The sequence below is a fragment of the Lonchura striata genome, chromosome 2, assembly GCF_050655825.1.
Source record: "Lonchura striata isolate lonStrDom1 chromosome 2, ASM5065582v1, whole genome shotgun sequence".
Taxonomy (NCBI): Eukaryota; Metazoa; Chordata; class Aves; order Passeriformes; family Estrildidae; genus Lonchura; species Lonchura striata.
In genome coordinates this window covers 28091257-28109983 of record NC_140704.1, presented here as the reverse complement: position 1 = coordinate 28109983, position 18727 = coordinate 28091257, and the positions used below count along the sequence as shown (strand labels likewise).

The window sequence follows — 18727 nt, the reverse complement described above, 5'->3', positions numbered from 1 at the left end:
TAAACGGTAATCATCTATAAAATATGAAAATATCAAAAGTCCTCATCTTGCTTTCTCTTACAGACATCTGATTAGCGCATTGACCAGGACACAGTTCAGGCATTATCAGAAGTGCACTTCCCCCTGAATCCTCTCAGGCATAACTTGCATGTTTGACATCAGATTTCCCAGCCAACATCTGTTAGCAAAGCTCATTGCAACACTCATACCTATCCCAGATGATTTCCCTTACCTCACATCCCCCTCCACTTCCTCTATCCACAGCTCTGACAGGCAGCTCTATGACACTACACTGAACCACCAGGCTTCTCCTAGACTTTGCTCATGCCAATCAGGAATGTGGGTGCTTTTGCAAGATCTAACTAATCTTCCTCTTCTGTCTAGCTTTTGAACAATATGATTTCCCTCCACCTTCTACCTCAGCACATTTCTTTTATCTGCTATTTTTGAGTCACAGGAGTGATGAAGCTGCACGAGAAGAGCAAACACCTGGCCAAAGCCTAAGTATTAATCCTCTCATATAATTTTTAGTCAACAATGCAAGTAATCTCTATAGTTCTTGAGAGTTCTGAATCATCTGTACATATTAGTTGTTGTCACAGCCAAAGTAAAAAGGATCTTGGAAATTCCTGGTAATTTTTACAGTGCCACTTACTCTGCACATAGAAAAGCCAGAGAGCAAGTTTGAATTCAAGTGATTGATAAAGAGATTGTACTCAAGTAATGTTGTATGGGAAAGTCGAATTTGCTTGCAATAAAGCCTTGACATTCATATATCATCTAGGGAGAGTTATTTACCACCAAGAGACCCCCTACAGAAGAATAGCACTTTTTTCTATTCTGCTTTTCTTTGCAGAAGGAAACCACATTGCAATGAAAAAGCTAGTTAAGCGTATAGAGAAGAAAGATTGTTTTTCAGAGCCTGCCTGCTAAGAAATAATGAATTTTCTCCAATAATCCCATTCTAGGTCAACTAAAGACTAACAAGGAGGTTATTCATTTTTTTTAGGATACTTGATATTACTTTGGAATTTGTTTTCTTTATCAAATCTATTGAAGTGTAAAGATGAATGCAATTCTGTTTTTAATGTATAAGTGCTACAATTCTTATGCAGGTATTATAATAATATTATGGTATGATAGCATCCTTCTCTTCTATCTTAGATCTTTCAGGTTTTTCTCATAGAATGCTTTAAAATTTATCTCCAGAGGCTTCTAATTAAGGTTAATGCAAATTAGTTCTTTATTGGCTCTCCTCCCTTATTTATCTTGATCTTCAAACACACACACTCTTTCAAGAGTTAGTCCTCTTTAACTACTTCAGGAACATTAATCTAAAACTCCACTTTTTTCCCTTTTATCTGTCACTGATGACAGTTTCAACTGCCTATTTTCTCTTTCCAGAATTATCTCAAGTCTTGCATGCAATCTGTACATGCAAAAACCCAAATCAAAGAAAAACACACTGCAATTCAAATTAGAAAAGTCTTAAACTCCTCTAAATTATCCTTTCCTGGGATATTAGAAATTATTTTTAGATGTTAGAAAAATTAACTCTTTGATAATAACTAAACAACAAAGAACTTAGATGTTGCCTTGACTGCTAATATAAGCACTCTTTGCATGTGATGTGTTGGTGAAACTTCAGATTCTGCAACAGATGATATCATTCCTGTTATTTGGCACAGCTGAAGTCTTTGCTGTTAAAAAAAAAACATCATTACATTTTATACCTACAGTGCTGTTTCACATTTGTTCTTCTTTTTGATTATGAGAATAAAATCAGTATGACAAAACTGATAATCCAAAAATTTTACTCTTTTTTTCCAAATTACTTATGGGACTTTAAAATTCATAGATCAAAAATTAAACTGGCAGAGAAACGCAGAAATGCAGGTCATGCAAGAATTGAAAGTGTATTGTGAACACAATGTTTAATGGCAGCATTATGAGTACTGTAGGGGCTTTTTCCTATGTATTGTTCAAATCCTTCTGATCTCCCTGAGCCTAAAATTATGGTTCTTAATGAGAAGCCAACAGCACTGGTATAATAGGGGCACTATCCAGAGATCTGGCCCCATCTATTTTGGAATATAAAATGTATTACACAAATTCAGGACATGTAAAAGGAGGTATTCTTATTTTAATTTCTCTTTGGATATAATTTCTTCTCAATCCTAGAATTATTTGATATTATCTTTGAAGGTACATTTCTAATAAGATAATTTGAAATTTCATGCTAGCTACAGTATCATATTAAAGACTGGTTAGGGAAAGGAAATGCAGTGTGGCCAAAAGCAAAAAAAAAAAAAAAAAAAAACCCAAAATAAAACCCTCTGTCTGCAATAAACTCATTTCAGTTTTCAAAGACTTTTATGTGAAATACTGGTGTAAAAGTTCCTGTGGGGCTTCTGTGTCTCGTTCAGAAAAATATGATGCAATTTGTAGAAATCAAATCAATCAGTTGTTAGATGTATTTCTACTATCAGCAATTTCTCACCAGTTTAATTGCCTGCATCCAACATGGAGCTAAGTCATGCTATTTCAAAGATACAGAAATTTCTGCAATAGTTATTTTAGTTATTTGGGGTAGTATTCATTTGGGCACTCCTACATATTATGTAAAACAAGATGAAATTCCCTGCCTAAGGTTGTAGCAAATTCTTTGCTGTTTTCACAAACTCAAACAAATATTTCTGAGGTACTGCTTTTGCTTATATCAGAAAAAAACAAATTCATTAAGATTTCTACTCAGCTGAGCCACCATTTTAATAATCATCTTCCCTCTGGTTTGCATCCAAAGTAGACTTACATTTTAACAAGATTTATTTTGTTCTTATGTTGTGAGGAGAGATGCCAGGTTCAGTCTGGAAGGTGGATGGAATCAAAATCTGTTTGGATTTCTGTTTCTCTAATAGTTTAACCTTTCCACAGCCAAAATTTTTTCCAGGTATAATTTGAGGATTTGGAACATTTTACAGAGATTTAAACATATCCTCATGGTTACAAAAGGGCCAAATCCCAGGACAGGTGTCTTCCTAACAAATTGTCAGCTCCCCAACAAAGCGACAGCCATTGACTGAGCCTGAAGAGCAGAGATTAGTTACAGCTTAATCTGTTTTGGCAGACTAAATTTATTGAGAATCCACTGTCATTCCTGCCTTTCCTGGATGCTACTTCTGACCCACTGCTCACCAGACCAGCAGGAGATAGTTCTCAAGAGATCACAGACGAATGTCAAAGGTTCATGCTGCAAAATTCCCCGGTATTTAAAGGCAATACTCTTAAGATATACCCCTTATCTAAAAATATATTATTTGGAGACGTTCTCTAGATGGGATTATGGTTTCCCTAGCAGCAGATTAGAAAATTCTTGAATTTTGCCTTGTGCATTAAGCTCAGATAACACTCCTCATTCACATCTTTTCAGACATCTGCCCTGTTGATCATACAGCCCCAGTGGCACAAGGACAATCAAAACTAGGCATAGTTTAAAGACTCAAGATATAGGCTGTATACAGTTTATCTACACCTCACTGCCAAGATCTTTAGATGCCTTCCAACCCAAACCATTCAATGATTCTGTAGTTTTACCTACTTTTTCATTTAATGTGTTGTACTGTTAAAAACATTATTCCTGGTAGGAAGAGGATTATTGTCTTTGTCTAAAACAGCAACTTAGTGTTCTAAATTCTTCCCAAGAAAAAAAACCCATGTGAATCTCTCAGGATGATACCCATGATACTGTTGACCTGAGTCAGATACAGATTAGTCAGGTTGTGTTAATCAGTCTTGGATACTAGCTTTCCAAATTATGGCATGAGCATTCCTGTGCTGTTCCCTGATACATTTATGCACCAGCAGCCGTGTTAGAGGTTGATTGGGTTCCATTGAGCAGTGCAAACACCAGCAATAAAAGGAGGCATATTAGCCAGACAGTTTGCTGAGACAAACCTTGTGGGCCATGGTCAGAAGGTGCTGCACACACTGCCCATCTGTGATGTCTCTGGGATATCCAGACAATGGCACTGTCCTTGAGTAGCTGTGGCCATCGCTGCCTGGTACTCTAATATCAGAGCTGTTGTTTTCTGAGATAAGTAATGCATCTTTTCTGAGCCTGGCTTTTGAAAAATGTCCATGTGTGGCCCTCAGAGAAAGAAACTCTGGCTTCATCTGAATAATATATATAAATAGGATAATATAACAGGCTCTGCTTGAAGTGACACTAAATTTTATGCTCAGAAAACTCTTAACAGATAGTACAAAGCACACATACCCTTGCCCCTGCTGCTATTACTACTACAATCATTTCAGTGTTTTCCCCTCAGCAGTTAGATTTATGATGAAACTACAACAAAAATCACAAAATACGATAAAGAAAACCAATCGTTAGTCCCAACAGGAAACATTACATCTTGCCACAACCAACTGCACAAGTGTGTCTTTGCCAGCATATGGTAGCAAAATTAACAATCACATCTGGAATGTCATTTCTTCCCAGAGTTGGATGCTGCCTGTATTGGAGCATCAGTAGACACAAAGACCACACAGAAGGGATCTTGCTTTCCATTGAAACACAAGAAAGAAAGGTGGCACTGTGTTCAAGTCCATTAAGCAAGCACCTCTTTCAGTTTCACAGCAGATGTGTCTTTATATGATAAATTAGGTGCTCCAGTGTTTAACATTACCTGCTCCATACACATTCTTAGAGACAGTTAACAGAGAACAAATTAATTATTTAATATTTACTGTTTCTGCCCAATACCTATGAATGTGCAAAAAGCTAAATATTAGATTATGTTACAGTGAGAGATACAGAAATTCAGAAAACCTCTTGAAGAAGAATACCACTGAATCTTCCTAAAGCAAGCAGCTTTCACACAGAAGAAAACACCTGACTTGAATAATATTAATATAATATTAAATAAGGATAAGTAACAACAACACTTTCATCAGTAGAACCCAAAATCTGTTTCAAAGGAGATGGGATCACTAATGGTCCCATTGACTAAAGTCAGGGAGATTCCCTTGACTCACCCAGTAGGCCACCATGAAAGCCAAGAACAGAGTTCAACTCTACTGGGATGCAGTCCAATGACTCCATAATTAGTAAAGCTTCCTTGGTTTTCTGTTAGCAAATTATGACTTTTTGCAGCCTTACTCATAAAAAAGTTTCTCCCAGAATGATATATTTTAACCGTATTTCAAGCAGGACTTAATGCCAGTATATGTTCTAGCTTCAACCTTATCTGAACTTTTGAAAATGGCTTTCCATTTTTTCCCCCATAAAAGCTATTAATTACACAATTTCCCAAGTAAACTACTTGGGAAGTAAGAGTTGTATGCATTTTTTAATACTAAAGCTTTTTCAATTATTTCTATTTGTTAATCCATTAAAAAAAACCCTTTTAATCAAACCAGACTGTCAAGAAGACAGGCATTTTCACTCACATGAAGTAATTTTATTCCTCAGAACACTTCTCAGTCCGCTGTGGATTTGCCTATCCATAGATGTTAGTGATAAGAAATGTCAAAGCATATTGTTTTTTTTAAATCTGAAAATGCTTAAATAAAATGAAAGCTCTGAAAAATGGTGAACATTAATTTTATATTCCCAAACAGAACTTATTTTCATTGAGGATCTGGGAAAGATATGCAGCGCACTTAAATGCACAGATTTATGTTGAGAGATACCAAAAATGGTCTTATCATATCAGATTTTAAAAATGAAAGCTTTTTCATAAGAATAATTCATCACCATGTGAGGTCATCCTGCACTAATAACACTCTATATAGTGAGTTAACCAGTTTCTGATCTTCTCAGATATTCAAGGGCAAGGAATAGACTCTAGGATATATTGCAGATATGAGAAAGCAATCGGTTCTCTTCAAAGCATGTGAAAGCCACTGCGAAGAAGAGAGAAGATATGACAAGGAGATAATTTCTACAAGGTGGAAATTTTGCTTAAATAACTGAAGTTCGTATGCCAAACACATTCACATTTCTTAGCCTAAAAATGGATCTCCAACAGGGCATGGATCTATCTGTTCACCAATACTTCTGTGTCTTCTTTATTAAAATTTGACTTAATGTGTATTTTAAAGGAAGGGTAGGTATGATATTAGTTGTGCAAATGAAGGATACCAAAACTTTCAATAAATTACCACAGAATGAAGCCCTATGTAAATATAAAAACCATTCCTGTGGCCTCCAAGACACTACAATGAACATTTGAGCCGGGATTTTACACTACTTATCAAAGGCCCTGTAGTATTCAAGGGTATGCCTATGGCACTGTATGGTCTGCTTCTGTTCTGAGCTTCCAAAAATGTTTGCCCACGTCTTATCTGATCAATATCTCTTCTTTGCAGAGCCATGCTAATAAGTCACTTTTCTCTTGTAGACTGTTTCATAACATCTACAGCACAGATAACATTTCTCCTGAGCTTCCCTCTCCCTTCCTAAGGCTTTCACATGTTCTTAAAAATTCTTAGACCTTGTGCTTGAAAATAATTTCTTTTGGAACAGCAACCAAAGCTGTTTCCTCATAGCCTTCCCCTAATATTACCAGATATGACAAAAATATTCAATTCAGTTGCACAATACTTTAATTAGCTTAGTAAGCTTAGATCTGAGTCTCAGACTTCTACAATGCTATTTCATCTAACTACTAAATTTCAATCTTTGTCCTTTGAAACAATAACATTTAAAAATATATTTTGCCTTTTAAACATTCACTGTACTCAGTTCTTTTCCATACATTTTTGTTTGGTTTTATTATATTTGTTTGTATTTCCTTGTTAACAATATAAGCTCATAGCCTTCTACAGAATCTAGAGGATTCTATGGAGAGTGAAGAAAAATTTAAAATCCACAAGAAAAAATCTGTAAATAAAAAATATTTTCTTTTTATTTTTATCACAATTAAAAATACTCAATTTTCCAGCTAAATTATTTTTTCTATTGATTCAGCCTGAAATAACCAACAATTACAGATCAAAATGCTTGCAACAAGAAATCTTACAAATATGAACTTTTGTTTTCATTTGGAGTGAAAATCAAAACAGGAATCCAAGTATTAAGAATTTTCCATAGGTCAGAAATTTCATTTTCCAGGCCTTTTTCTTGTGGGATGCATTTAAGCTATCTTTTAGAGCCATTAAAAGTTTATTTGATTTATTAAAATACTTGAAAGTGGTTGTTTTTTTTTCCTACCACTTATGCACAAGCAACCACTTTGCTTATTTTCATAGATGTTCTTTTTAATGGCATTTGTTGGGGTCTGCCTGGAAATGAGAAATTCCCCCATTTGGAGGTAAATGCATTAAAGAATCAGCTTAGAAAGGGGTTACAAGTGAATTCAAATTTCTTTTATTTGATAAGTAAAACATAAATCATGAAGTTTTATACTATTTTCTGAAAGCTTCTATAGCTGAAGCCCTCCAGCTGAGGGAAAGAAAGGCAATCCAGCAGAGGTACAATTCTTGCAGATAGTAGAAATAATAAGGCTTATTTGAAAACCTTAAGATTAAAGTAAACAAAACAGGCTAAAGAGGGCAAACAAGCAAAAAAAGGTTCTCAAGCAGCTCCTATAATTTGCAGAACGCTGTATTCTTTACCTCTAACTTGTCCCACAATCACATGCATTTGATTGTTATGTCAACTTCATCAAGGAATGCTAATTTGGAGACACTGGATGATACTGTCCAGGCCTGAAAGGCCTCAGAAGCCACACAGGAAAAATAGCCAGGATACTAATGTAAAGAGCAACATGCCAGGCATTTAATAAATAAATGAATAAATAAATACATAAATAAACTAGAAGAAATATAACATCTTTTGAAAGGGAACACAAGGGTATCAGATTTAGTGAACAACTGTACCAGTCAGACAACAATTCCAGGAAAGCATGGTTCAAACTTATTTCCTATTATGCAAGAACAGGTGCAATTGTAATGCACAGTACTTTTTCCCATAAAAATTAATACATTTGGTTTTGTATCATAAAGCCAAATAAAAGCATTTCTAATGCAACACATGTGTATGACTTTACAGTACCAATAAAATTGCAGCTTACTTTTAAGATCACAAATGTAAGACACAAGAGATGGAAATCTCACTGATTTATCAAAAATAGTTTGAGCTACAAGTGTTGAGGAAAATCAAGTATTTTTTTCACAGCTTTTAATGGCAGTGATGTCTTGTGTATGCAGCTGGCTGAATAATGAGCTATACTTATGAATAATTACACTATCATTGATTTGTTTTTTGGGTTTTTTGCAGCAACAGCCACCCAAATTCTCTTCCTATAATGATTTCTAATTCATCTTTAAATAGAAAAAGAATGTGAATTATTTTCCAGATGGAACGTGAGGATATTTTTATGGATTAGTGATGAAAGAACCAAAAATGTCTTAACATATGCTTGTAGGACAGATGCTCTTACCCTGTGAGAAACTGAAAAATAGCTTGAGAAAATAGAGAATTTTTGTACAGATGGAAACACTCTGACAAATTTTAAATTGCCCTATTCTTCCCTCCAAAGCAATTCAATGCAATTTACTCCTGGACAAAACCAATGCACTTATGCCTGAAAATACCTCAAAGCAGATATGGAGGTAGTTTCTTCAATAGCTTAACTCTACTAACTTTTTTGCTGCTAAGTTCTTTATCCTATAGGTAACTAATACCTAAAGATTTGTAGCTTTTTTATATTTTTAGCTTTGTAGATTTTTGATATATATCACTGTATATTTTCTAGCACCTTGTCACTTTAGAACAGTAGTTCCCTTTCTCACATATTCTGCTTAGTCTTATTTGCAAGGAAAAGTATTTCTAACAAGGAAATCCTGTTTTGCACCAGCACCTGGGAGACAAAACAAGATATAGGGAAAGAACCCTTGGAGGGACTCCAAGGGGCAGGCCCAAGGGCAACCAGTCTCCTATTGGATGTAGCTGCTCGATATAATAATTAGTTAAACTTAAAAAAAATGTGACAATTCAATGCTGCACAGGTGCACAGGTTCTATCTGTGCACCTGAAAGCTTTCATTAAAAGGCTGCTCTTTCTGTTATCAGTTCTAGTATTCTTCATATTCCTCTGGATTGTGCAAACCATTAAAGCCAATGTCAGTAAATACCTATTGTATATAAGGGATAAGGATTTGTGCCTTAGAGTTTTTCTTATTCTATACTGAGCAGCAGCAAACACATCCAGATTTCTCATAATCTTGTAATTCATGTCTCATGTCTACATTTTAGAAAATTATTATAAAAAAACATCAGCACATCCTTTCAACTTCTTTGTCTGAAGTAGATCTTAGCTCAGGTGAAGCCCCAAATACCTGTGCCTAGTTTTGCATATCCAAACTAATTTCCTGACACTCAGGATAGTAAAAGGTAATGCAGTGACAAATAGAGCACACAGATAAATCCATGCTAAATCCAAACACTCTTCAAACAGATTGACACAGGGCTGTTCCCATGCCCTCTACAGCATTTCTAGCCCTGGTAGCATGATTCAGAAATGTGTAAGCTGCTAACTTAAACCTCATAGGACTTGCTAAGATTCAACTTTATTCTGTGCAATACCATATAAAATCGATTTCTGGTCCTGGAAAGACGTAGCCCTTTCTATGAAGGACTAAATGGATAAGGCTGCCCAAATGTAACCTGTCTCTGCCTGGAGCCAACATGGATTTTTCTTCTCTTACAATCTATAACTCATTTAAGCAGCTCATGGATAACAGAGATTATATGGCACATACTGTATTATATTAAATGAGAGTTTCTAGACACTAAAATAATTTGCACTGTATGGGTTTTTACATAACCTAAGAAATTTTGTTCAAATGTCATTTTACTGTACTGGGATTCAAGTGGATGACAAGTCCATTTCTGTCATGGTCTTACAATTGAAAAAGTGAAGTGCTTAGTAAAACGTTTTACATTTAGCTGTTATTTTCACAGTGACATAGAATTCCTATACTTCACAGTTCACAGTTCCTTGCATAGAAGTCCTTTGTTTTGTCTAACTCTCTTTGGAACACAGTCTTTCATTACGTGTATGCAAAAATTTTTTGTCTTGTAGCATACTGCAGAGAAGACCCATTTCTCCACTCCTATATATTAGTAAACTCAGAGAGAATGCTGAGAAACACTGAAAGGAAAAGATTACTAATTTATACTAGACTTAGCAGTACTGTTTCTTTCAGTTTCTCAGACTGAATAATAAATGTTTATCTTTAAATAGTTTATGATCTCAAGTCATCAGTTAGGAGTACAATCACAAGGTCACCTGAAGAACCTGGGCAGTGAACACATATGTTTTCCTCTGAATTCAGGTCATTTATTCCTTTTCCAGTTCTGTCTTATGCTGAAAACTGAGCTTGAAAATTTATACCTAAAAACAGAAACTGACCTTGCCCCTGCTCTCTGTGACTTTCCTTTTCAGTATGAAAACAAACATCAAAAAAATATTTCAGATTCCCTTTTCTCTCCAAAAGATCATTTGGTTCACCTGGCCAAAGCAGTTTATATAACAACCCTTTGTGCATATGACAGTGACTTATTTTCTTTGGAATGAAGATATAAAAAAGTATTTTTAAAAAGAGCCAAGGTTAATATCTTATTCAAGTAAATATTGAACACATTCCTAAGAATAGCCCTTCAGATCTGGAGTAGGTTCAAGAACAGTTACTTAACAGTCTAAAGAAAAAATAACTTTAGGTTTTGGTTTTGTAAGAAAAATGTCAAGAGGCAGACTGAACCTTAATCATATGATAGGAAACATTTTGAAGTTTTTTGGTTTTAGTGTTTTCTGGTGAAGGGATAAAGCTATGCAGTGAAGAAGAATATTTAGCAGAAGTCAAATTAAATCAGAAGTGATATCAGTTACAGAGGTGTTCTTATTTGGCTGTGTTTCTATTTAAAAAAAAAGTAATCAAAGAGGAGTCAAAATGAAAATAATTGTTCAATGAAGAGACAAAGGAACATCAGATCCTGAGATTCTGAGTGGAATTCAGAGACCACAATTCTAATTAATGTAGGTGAGTGTGGAGTTGCGGTGGGGCAGGGACGCGGCAGGTGAGATTTTGTATCAGAATTCTTCTGTTCTTTACTTTCAGACAAATGGAACCCTTGAGTGAAACTTCATTGCTACCTGAAAGATCTGGGCAGCCTACTGAATGCAAGGCAGATTACTGAACTCAGATTCCAGGTCCACAGTCCAACTCGGTCTTTAAATCAATTGAGGCAAACCAAATATACACACATACCTGTGTAAAACTATATGTTCATTCAAGAGAACGAAATATACTTCCACAAAACCAAAATATTTTGTATGTTTTGCATTTCTCCATTCTATTTTTCCCCACATGTACCTTTGTTTTGTTATGGGTTTTTTTTGCCTCCCTTAGCACCAAGAACTCTTCCATTTCTTCTGTATCAAGTACACACAGTCAGCAAGACCTAGACAGCACTAAGCGCTATCTGCCAAATGCTATGGCACATGCTGGCACTATTCAGCATACAACCCAAAGACATCTCACCCAATATGCCTGTTTGTAAGCATCCTTCTATTGGCCAAAGAACTTAGGTGGTTAGTACTAAGATCACCTCTAATGTACATGGAAAGCTTTATTCTAGCCATAGCCAAAATGGAATACCTAAAGCAAAACAGTCAAGCTCTCACTACTCTTTATTCAGTACTGTTACTACTCGGCTCTAGTCCATGCTGCTCTTTGTCATTATCAGAGAGGAAAAAGTGGGAGAGCTCAAGTCAGATTGCACAGATTGAGTTTTTCATCATGTTCCAAGCCAGTAAACAAGTGCTTTCTAAGCTGCTGGATGAAATGGGGAACTACCTTTCCTACCTTAGCCTTTTCTACAGACTAGATTTTCAGCCTCCTCACTCCTCTGCACTTGAGTGCCTGATTCAAAGGATGTGAGTTCTGCAAAACAAAATGTCTCTTTAAATATAGTTGTGGCTAGAGTGAACACATTAACTCTCCTGCAAAATCTGTCTTTGGCTCGAGGAAAAGGTTGGCCTGCTTGTCTCCACAGTCATCAGGCTCTTCTAAAGTGGGATAAGAGGCATACAAATCAAGTGAGTGTAAAGCATCTAGGATGCCTTCAATCAGAATGATTAATGAGTGCTCCAAACATGATTTTTTCTGGAAGAAGAAAAGCACATGACTATTGTGATACTTCTAGGAACAACATGGCAGCAACAGAACTAAGGGATCCTGGGAGCAAAAAAGGTCTCTTCAGACCTTTAGGTGTCAAAATCAAGTACATTTATTTGTGATTAGTTTAATTCAAAAATATATAATAGCAAAAGCCTTGACACACAGAAATTTTATCAAGTAAGCTGTAATCTGAAGCAAGCAAGAAGTCTTCTACCACTCAATTTCTTACAAAGAGGGCCCAAAGATCAGTTCTAATAACACCAGTTCTAAACCAAATACTTCTCTTACAGTTTCCTCAAATCCATATCAGAGAAGAAAAAAAGGGTACATATAATGTAAAAGTTTCTCTCCAGGTTTTACATGAGGCTTAGTATCCTTGAAGTGCTTTATCACAGACATGTATATCTGTAGATGATGAATGAATTCAATAAATTCAACTTGTAGCAAACTGAATTGCTACAAGTCCAGGGTAAAGAAGAAGAAAGGGCCTTTGCATAAAATCCAGATGCTTAATTCAGCTGCGCAGTGAGAGGTTCAGTGTTCCCAGGCATACACGGATGGAGAGCCCATCTTACCACTCCCAGGGGCCCTGGGGTCACTTGGCCTTGGGACAGTACCAAGAGGAGGGAATAGGGAGGGAGTGGCTCAGGGACATAGGAACACATATAGTAACAAGGGAAGGAGCCAATGGGGTTTTAACAACTTTGAGGGAAGCTTCTTGTGTCTCCTTAACTTAGGAGATGCCCCCCAGGGTCCCCACATCAGCTGTCAATCATTCTCTTACTATTTGTTAACACACCTTGAAGAACAGCCCAGCTAGTCTCTTGAAAGTCTGCCAGTGCAATGCTATTTCTTTGTGAAAAAATTTTATGAAAGCACAATGCTGGTGGGCCCAGATTATGAGATTGAACATCCAGCTGGTCCAATTACTCTTGGACTTCTGCTGTCTTCCATAGTCCCAGAAATATTTAAGCACAGCTCCACATCTGGTATCTCTCATCCCCAAAACTCTAGGTCAGAGTGCAGTGAATACATCTTGCTTTAAGAAAAGAACAGGTTCAAGACCACCTGATGAAACTGAATGGACACAAGTCTATGGGCCTGATGACAGTCATTCCAGGGTCCTAAAGGAACTGGCTGATTGCTACCAGGTCACTGTCCATCATATTTGAAAAGTCACAGCAATCAGGTGAGGTTCCCAGCGACTTTCCAGGAAAAAGGGAAATGTAACCTCTCATGAGGTTCAATAAAGCCAAGTGCAAAGTCCTGCACCTGGGCCAGGGCAATCTCAGACATGAGAACAGACTGGCAGAAAAGCTGAATGAGAACAGTCCTGGGGAGAAGGGATTCTGATGGACAAAACAGTGGACATGAGCCAGCCCAGAATGCCAACCTCATCTTGGACTGCACCAAGAACAGCACAGCCAGCAGGTTAATAAAGATGATTCTGTCCTTCTATTCTGCCCTTGTGAGAGCTCACCTGAGGTGCTGCATCCACCTATGGGGTCCCCAATATAAAAAAGGTGTGGATCTGCTGGAGTGAGTCTAGAGGAGTGCCACAGAGATGATGAGAGGGATGGAGCACATCTGCAATTGGGACAGGCTGGGAGAATTGGAGTTCTTCCACCTCAGAAATAGAAGGCTCCCAGGAGGCCTTTCATTATTTAAAGGGCACTTACAAGGGAGAAAAAGAGTGACTTTTTACACAACAATATTGCAATAGGACAAGGGGGGTTTAAAATTAAAAGGAGAGGGATTTTGGTGCAGTGGGAAAGATTGATATATTAGTATGAAATTACTTACTGAGATCGTAGTCAGGCACAGAAACAGGCTGCCCAGAAAAGTTGTGATGACGTTCTGTCCCTGGAAGTGCTCAAGGCCAGGTTGGATGGGGCTTTGAGCAACCTGGTCTAGATGAAGGTTTTCTTGCAATGGCAGAGGAATTAGAACTAACTGACCTTTAAGGTCCCTTCCAGCCCAAACCATTCTATGACTCTGTGAGTTGCTCATTCTTAGTCTCCTGACTGGCTGAGGCAATACACTATTAAAATAACTGTATCTTCTCCATTCAATTCAATTATTTCAATAAGACACAGAAAATGATCAATCCACTTCATGTGGATGTTGTTTAAAGGTTCAAGGCACAGCAAAAGACAAGCTGCCCTAAGCAGACAAAAAAAAAAGGATAAAAGAAAGAAGGTAGAGTAAAATTTATGTGAAAATCTATAAATAATAATAATAGTACAATTTCTTGTTAAATGGTAATGGCAAAGGCTTAGAGAAAATGGTTTGGTATAAATAAGTAAGATTAAACCATATAGAATGTTCTGCAGTGAAACAAAACCACTTACTCTCTGATGCCACTATACCCTGAACATACTGTCAGTATTTTCTTTGCTAATAAGCATAGATCCAGCTTTGTTTCTTTCCTTCCATCCATTCAGAAGGGCTGGATTCTCAGCTGGGCTAATTACTATAGCAGTGCAGCTGTCAACAGAGCTAGGTGAGCTGAAGCTCTGGCTTAGCAACTACTCATTTCTTACAGAAATTGTAGATAGAATAACAGGAGCTTCTTCTCATTCCCAAATTCAGAAATGCAAGCTTTGAAAGCATGTTTTCTAAAAGTACATTACACACCCCACTCAGACATACTAAATTATCTAAAATTCTAGCATAACTACTACTACTTTTTTTAAAAAACTCACAAAATTGAAAGTAAATGTGTAAGCTTCCTTACAAACAACTAGCTACTACAAAACATTAGCTATTTTCAGATGGTGCTGAGACACATAAGCACACATGCAACACCATTTACCATGGGAATAACGAAATATAAAATTCTATGTATTATGCAAATGTAATTCTGTAATATTAATTATTTTATATATACATATAAATTAAATGAGACATAACCCTAAGTTTTAATACAAGTAATTTCTTTTGAAATATCAGACATTTAAACAATAGTAAATTGGGTAATAAGGAAAATTGGATCTGTATTAAAATAAAATGTTTTATTTATTGGCCAAAATTGACCAAAATCCTGTTAGCAAACCAAAGTTAATCACATTTAATTTTTTTTCTGAAATAGAAAAGTTGCAAAGAACACTCTAAACCTCAACGCTGTCTATGCTTTAATTGAATAAAAGAGCTTCTTGCAGTAGAAAATGCCAAAAATGCTTTAAATGTGGGAACTGCACTGCTCTAAATATGGGCATCTGTGCTGTTTATAATGATGGAAAATATCCAGGTACTCTTTGGATTAAGCATTAGAGTAGTTAATAGTGCATTTATGATAATCCACTGAGAAAATATGGGTTTCCCACTGGCATGAGAAATAAATGCAGACCACAATCTTTTCATTGAGGAACAAAGCATCAGTTTGTATAATATTTAGGTTAAAAATATCCCAGAAATAGCTATAGTCACAAGAAGTAAGTCAGCTGAAAGAAATTTTGTCTTTTTTCCAGTCACAGGAATATAAAGTAACATTTTTGAAGCAGAAAAAACCTTAGCACTTGCTATGCTATATGAAAATATAAGGAAATGCTGGTAGGACCCTAGTCCCTTTCTGAAGTAAATGATACTTGAGATTTTTATCAGAATACTTCATCAGTGAGCACTTTATTTCATACAGATGTTTATACTACGAGTTAATATATTAACAGTAACATTTAAACTATTTCATTTCAAGCGTGAGCCAGGCTCTCTGGCATTCTTTCATACACTCAGAGTTGTATTTGCTCTCTCCAACAGAGATGACTTCACTTTTTGTTTTTTAACTGCTTTCAAGACCTAATAGCCATAAAACAAATTAGATGGATAAGGAAGAACAAATTATAAGGATAAAGATAAAATAGGTGAATTTGGTATTCTTTGAATGGAAAGCAGTTATTGAGCAAGGGTGCTAATTTGACATTAAAATAGCTTATTAAGGATGTAAAAACTCCACAAAGATTTCACTACTATCACAATTTAGACTTCAAATTTGTGTGTTTTCTTAAAGATATTTTTCGTGTTGAAACTCCCAATTTTTAAATTCCAGCCTAAACTTTTGTTTGTTTCTCTTTCTTTTTTTAAAAAACAGAGTTACTCGGTTTTTTCTCCTCTTGTAGTTCTGCAAATTTTCCATGCCTATGGGACTTCTGTTATTCCATGTTTTTGCAGTAAAATGAAGAAATTGAAAAATTGTTTTTCAAAAAATTCTGGTATTCTACCTTCTGGCAAAAGTTTATTTTAACACCAAGAATGTCAGGTGGTGTATGAGACCCCTGCTCACTCATTCAAATATTTTAGCAAGGTATGTTTATTTTATAGTTTCCTATCACAGGAATTTTAGGAAATACAGATACTTTCCTTTCTACAGGTTGATTCTCCTTAAATGAAATTGGTGATTTGAAGGATACTTTTACTTTTATTCTTTAAAACAAATACAGTTAGCTGGTGACAGCTGTTTATAAGCTCACACAGTACAATCATTCTGTGCTGAATTTCAAGCATCTGACCTATAATTTGAGAGAAATTATAGAGCATACTGACTCTAACCCCACTCTATAAGTTGTATCCATTTCATGCATGCAGGAATGATGAAATTATAAAAAATTAACTTCAGGGGGACATTAAACATAATCAAAAGGGGTGCTTTTATCTGTGGGCTTTAATAGCTTTAAAAGTCTAATAATTTCTGGAAGTTTCTATCTAAATAAAATCTGTTCACTATTGCCTAGGTAGATATTGATTGAGAACTAAAGCTCAGCTAGCTGACCAGCTAACTCAAGGTCTGATCTTCTCCTAAGGAACAATATAACAGCACAGTTATTCACTAGATTTGTGTGGAATAGCTAGTAAAAAACTAAGGCAGTATTGTTTGATTCAGACTGTGCTCTGATTCTTTTAGAGCTTCACAAACCTTTGTAACTTTAAAACGCTCTAACATATGACAAGTGTGTGTAGCAGAATCTACTCAGAAAGTGCCTGGCCTCTTATAATTAATTCCCCATGACTCCTGTGTGTGTCCAGTGTGCAAACATTCAGCAGAGTAATGCAAAGGAAGCAACAACACTATAGGTGAATCCCAGACATGCACTAAGCTGTGGTTTAGGACTCAGAGGTCATGTTTCTACTCCGTGAAAAACTTCAAACCCATGTTTACATAGATAGGAATCCAGAATTATATGGAGAAAGAAAAGAGAATTTTACAAAAAAGTTTGTCTTTTTCTTCCTCAACAGAGTAACAGACTGGAGAACTTTGATCCTTTGTAGAGATCTGAGCATAGTAAACCACTGGAACATAGCTCAAGATCATAATCAAAATGCAGAAAATGAACTCCACTCTGTATTCTTCCTCACAGAATTAAACCCTAAGTACGTACACCATCAGGAGAAGAGTGTCTTACTGTTCCTACTGATACAGTGTGAAAAGGAGTCCATGTCATTAAGGATCTGATCTGCAATTAGATGCTAATCAGAGCTGGACCAGCTAGTCATACACATCATGCAATTTATACTTGTAGGTATTAAATGTCATTGCAAGATTAAGGACCATTTCTGTTATTTTCTTAGTATTGTTTTGCTGTGAAACAATATGCTGTAATTGCCATAAACTTCACTTTTAAGACATGTAAAATAAGAGGGATTTGAAGTAGCTTAATTTAATACTGTTATGATGGTAAAAAAATATGTACTTTCAAAAAACCAACAAGATGAGATTTGTATGGGGCATAAAGTTATGGAAATTATGCAATTTCTAGGTCCTATAAACTTAAATGTATGCAAAATTAACATAGCTGGGTATTTATTATATATGAATCTTAAAAAACAGTGGTGTAACTTTCTAGTATATTTGTATTTTTACAAATACTTTCACAATGAGGACCCTGCATTGAGATAGAAATCTTCTTGACAGACATTTTAATGTCTAATGTTTCACAATATGATCACATAATACACAATCCAATATATAATGTAACAACAGTAAGAACAAAGGTTGTCATCATTCTGGAATTCCTTTATGTTTAGTCTTTTTCATTTACTGGACTCTAAAAACAACTGCACTTGAAAATTTAAGTCTCCCTGTTGAACTATTTCATACCTGCTGCTGATTTTCACTTTGAATGAGAATATTAATGCTCCTAGGATCTTATTATTGAAGATGTTAGCTACATTCAGCAGCAGCCAGCTCAAAAGGCAGGTAGACCGCTAGCTCAGCATGACTCCCCATTCCACCTAATCCCAGGTTCCACAGGGCATACACTGGAGAGCTGTTGGAGGCAGCATGGAATAGATACATTGCAATGTACATCAGCTGCCAGCCTAGAAGCTCCAGAAGATCCCTGGAGTGAAAAGAGTAGGTGTTTTGTGACCCCAGGATACATGCACAACTGTCCAACACTACAGAAATGTCCCTTTAGAAAACAGGCCTTGGCTCTTCCATACACAGAAATTCCTTGTACTATATAAATGCACATGATTTTACACAAATGCATACTGAAGTTCAATGCTTGACCATCAACATATTTGGAAATACATACATGCAAGTG

The 18727-nt window shown here is 36.0% G+C and overlaps 1 protein-coding gene across 1 annotated transcript in view; it reads right to left on the bottom strand.

Moving 5' to 3' along the window:
* LOC144247308 (uncharacterized) overlaps positions 1 to 18727 on the bottom strand; it is a 242899-nt gene that overhangs the window by 170976 nt on the left and 53196 nt on the right. The window contains exon 3 of the mRNA XM_085573120.1: positions 1 to 18727. This exon is cut by the window's left edge and continues 43624 nt beyond it; it is cut by the window's right edge and continues 35702 nt beyond it. The gene's annotated coding sequence lies outside the window, so the exon portion shown is untranslated.